The sequence below is a fragment of the Hordeum vulgare genome, chromosome 2H (assembly GCF_904849725.1).
Source record: "Hordeum vulgare subsp. vulgare chromosome 2H, MorexV3_pseudomolecules_assembly, whole genome shotgun sequence".
NCBI lineage: Eukaryota > Viridiplantae > Streptophyta > Magnoliopsida > Poales > Poaceae > Hordeum > Hordeum vulgare.
Genome location: NC_058519.1, coordinates 23,399,002 through 23,403,752, shown reverse-complemented (window position 1 = coordinate 23,403,752; position 4,751 = coordinate 23,399,002).

Sequence of the window (4,751 nt, the reverse complement as noted above, 5' to 3'; positions counted from 1 at the left end):
CTGGGTCTCTTCATTAGTGCAGCAACTGTTTTGCCGTTTCACGAAGTATCCCTTCTAGCCCTTGCCTTTCTTGAAACTTAGTGGTTTTACAAACCATCAACTATTGATGCTCCTTCTTGATTTCTACTTTCGCAGTGTCAAATATTGCGAATCGCTCAAGGATCATTGTATCTATCCTTGATATGTTATAGTTCATCACGAAGCTCTCACAGCTTGGTGGCAGTGACTTTGGAGAACCATCACTATCTCATCTGGAAGATTAACTCCCACTTGATTCAAGTGATTGTCGTACTCAGACAATCTGAGCACACGCTCAACGATTGAGCTTTTCTCCTTTACTTTGTGGACAAAGAATCTTGTCGGAGGTCTCGTACCTCTCAACAAGGGCACGAGCATGAAATCACAATTTCATCTCTTTAGAACATCACTTATGTTCTGTGACGTTTCAAAACGTCTTCGGTGCCTTGCTTCTAAGCAATTAAATATTTTGCACTGAACTATCGTGTAGTCATCAGAAACGTGTATGTCGGATGTTCATAGCATCCACAGACGACGCTCGAGGTGCAGCACACCGAGTGGTGCATTAAGGACATAAGCTTCTGCGCAGCAACGAGGACAATCCTCTTCAAAGTTTGCTACTATCAACTTTCAACTAAATATTCTCTAGGAACATATAAAAACAGTAGAGCTATAGTGCAAGCTACATCGTAATTCGCAAAGACCATTAGACTATGTTCATGACAATTAGTTCAATTAATCATATTACTTAAGAACTCCCACTCAAAAAGTACATCTCTCTAGTCATTTGAGTGGTACATGATCCAAATCCACTATCTCAAGTCCGATCATCACGTGAGTCGAGAATAGTTTCAGTGGTAAGCATCTCTATGCTAATCATATCAACTATACGATTCATGCTCGACCTTTCGGTCTCATGTTTCCGAGGCCATGTCTGCACATGCTAGGCTCGTCAAGCTTAACCCGAGTGTTCTGCATGTGCAACTGTTTTGCACCCGTTGTATGTGAACGTTGAGTCTATCACACCCGATCATCACGTGGTGTCTCGAAACGAAGAACTCTCGCAACGGTGCACAGTCGGGGAGAACACAATTTCGTCTTGAAATTTTAGCGAGAGATCACCTCATAATGCTACCGTCGTTCTAAGCAAAATAAGGTGCATAAAGGATTAACATCACATGCAATTCATAAGTGACATGATATGGCCATCATCATGTGCTCCTTGATCTCCATCACCAAAGCACCGGCACGATCTTCTTGTCACCGGCGCCACACCATGATCTCCATCAACGTGTCGCCATCGGGGTTGTCGTGCTACTCATGCTATTACTACTAAAGCTACGTCCTAGCAAAATAGTAAACGCATCTGCAAGCACAAACGTTAGTTATAAAGACAACCCTATGGCTCCTGCCGGTTGTCGTACCATCGACGTGCAAGTCGATATTATCTATTACAACATGATCATCTCATACATCCAATATATCACATCACATCGTTGGCCATATCACATCACAAGCATACCCTGCAAAAACAAGTTAGACGTCCTCTAATTTTGTTGTTGCATGTTTTACGTGGTGACCATGGGTATCTAGTAGGATCGCATCTTACTTATGCAAACACCACAACAGAGATATATGAGTTGCTATTTAACCTCATCCAAGGACCTCCTCGGTCAAATCCGATTCAACTAAAGTTGGAGAAACCGACACTTTCCAGTCATCTTTGAGCAACGGAGTTACTCGTAACGATGAAACCAGTCTCTCGTAAGCGTACGAGTAATGTCGGTCCAAGCCGCTTCAATCCAACAATACCACAGAATCAAGAAAAGACTAAGGAGGGCAGCAAAACGCACATCACCGCCCACAAAAACTTTTGTGTTCTACTCGAGAAGACATCTACGCATGAACCTAGCTCATGATGCCACTGTTGGGGAACGTCGCATGGGAAACAACAATTTTCCTACGCGCACGAAGACCTATCATGGTGATGTCCATCTACGAGAGGGGATGAGTGATCTACGTACCCTTGTAGATCGTACAGCAGAAGCGTTAGTGAACGCGGTTGATGTAGTGGAACGTCCTCACGTCCCTCGATCCGCCCCGCGAACAATCCCGCGATCAGTCCCACGATCTAGTACCGAACAGACGGCACCTCCGCGTTCAGCACACGTACAGCTCGACGATGATCTTGGCCTTCTTGATCCAGCAAGAGAGACGGAGAGGTAGAAGAGTTCTCCGGCAGCGTGACGGCGCTCCGGAGGTTGGTGATGACCTTGTCTCAGCAGGGCTCCGCCCGAGCTCTGCAGAAACGCGATCTAGAGGAAAAACCGTGGAGGTATGTGGTCGGGCTGCCGTGGAAAAGTCGTCTCAAATCAGCCCTAAAACCTCCGTATATATAGGTGGGAGGGAGGGGAGGAGGCAGCCTCAAAACCTAAAGGTTTGACCGAAATTGGAGGTGGAGGAGTCCTACTCCAATCCTACTTGGAGTAGGATTCCACCTTCCCACTTGGAAACTCTTTCCACCTTGTGTTTTTTCCTTCTCAAACCTTATGGGCCTTAGTGGGAACTTATTCCAGCCCACTAGGGGCTGGTTTATCTCTTCACATAGTCCATGAGACCCCTTGGGGCGTGACACCCCTCCCGATGGTCCCCGGCACCCCTCCCGGCACTCCCGGTACACTACCGATGAGCCCGAAACTTTTCCGGTAATGCACGAAAACCTTCCGGTAACCAAATGAGGTCATCCTATATATCAATCTTCGTTTCCGGACCATTCCGGAAACCCTCGTGACGTCCGTGATCTCATCCGGGACTCCGAACAACATTCGGTAACCAACCATATAACTCAAATACGCATAAAACAACGTCGAACCTTAAGTGTGCAGACCCTGCGGGTTCGAGAACTATGTAGACATGACCCGAGAGACTCCTAGGTCAATATCCAATAGCGGGACCTGGATGCCCATATTGGATCCTACATATTCTACGAAGATCTTATCGTTTGAACCTCAGTGCCAAGGATTCATATAATCCCGTATGTCATTCCCTTTGTCCTTCGATATGTTACTTGCCCGAGATTCGATCGTTAGTATCCGCATACCTATTTCAATCTCGTTTACCGGCAAGTCTCTTTACTCGTTCCGTAATACAAGATCCCGCAACTTACATGAAGTTACATTGCTTGCAAGGCTTGTGTGTGATGTTGTATTACCGAGTGGGCCCCGAGATACCTCTCCGTCACACGGAGTGACAAATCCCAGTCTCGATCTATACTAACTCAACGAACACCTTCGGAGATACCTGTAGAGCATATTTATAGTCACCCAGTTACGTTGCGACGTTTGATACACACAAAGCATTCCTCCGGTGTCCGTGAGTTATATGATCTCATGGTCATAGGAACAAATACTTGACACGCAGAAAACAGTAGCAACAAAATGACACGATCAACATGCTACGTCTATTAGTTTGGGTCTAGTCCATCACATGATTCTCCTAATGATGTGATCCCGTTATCAAGTGACAACACTTGCCTATGGCCAGGAAACCTTGACCATCTTTGATCAACGAGCTAGTCAACTAGAGGCTTACTAGGGACAGTGTTTTGTCTATGTATCCACACAAGTATTGTGTTTCCAATCAATACAATTATAGCATGGATAATAAACGATTATCATGAACTAAGAAATATAATAATAACTAATTTATTATTGCCTCTAGGGCATATTTCCAACAGTCTCCCACTTGCACTAGAGTCAATAATCTAGTTCACATCACCATGTGATTCCAACGAATCCAACACCCATATAGTTATGGGGTCTGATCACGTCTTGCTCGTGAGAGAGGTTTTAGTCAACGATTCTGAAACTTTCAGATCCGTGCGTTCTTTACAAATCTTTATGTCATCTTATAGATGCTGCTACTACGTGCTATTCAGAAATACTCCAAATATCTACTCTACTATATGAATCCGTTTCACTACTCATAGTTATTCGGATTAGTGTCAAAGCTTGCATCGACGTAACCCTTTACTACGAACTCTTTAACCACCTCCATAATCGAGAAAAATTCCTTAGTCCATTTGTTACTAAGGATAAATTTTGACCGCTGCTAGTGATTCAATCATGGATCACTCTCTGTACCTCTCAACAGACTTTGAGTCAAGGCACACATCAGGTGCGGTACACAGCATGGCATACTTTAGATTCTATGGCTAAGGCATAGAAGACGACCTTCGTCTATTCTCCTTATTCTGCCATGGTCGGGTTTTGAGTCTTACTCAAATTCACACCTTACAACGCAACCAAGAACTCCTTCTTTACTGATCTATTTTGAACTCCTTCAAAAACTTGTCAAGGCATGCATCTTGTTGAAACTTCTATTAAGCGCTTTCGATCTATCTCCATAGATCTTTGATGCTCAACATTCAAGTAGCGCAATCTAGGTATTCCTTTGAAAAACTCCTTCCAAACAACCTTGTATGCTTTACAGAAATTCTACATTACTTCTGATCCACAATATGTCAACCACATATACTTATCAGAAATTCTATAGTGCTCCCACTCACTTCTTTGGAAATACAAGTTTCTCATAAACCTTGTACAAACCCAAAATCTTTGATCATCTCATCAAAGTATATATATTCCAACTCCGAGATGCTTGCACCAGTCCATTGAAGGATCGCTGGAGCTTGCATACTTGCTAGTATCTTTAGGATCGACAAAACCTTCTGG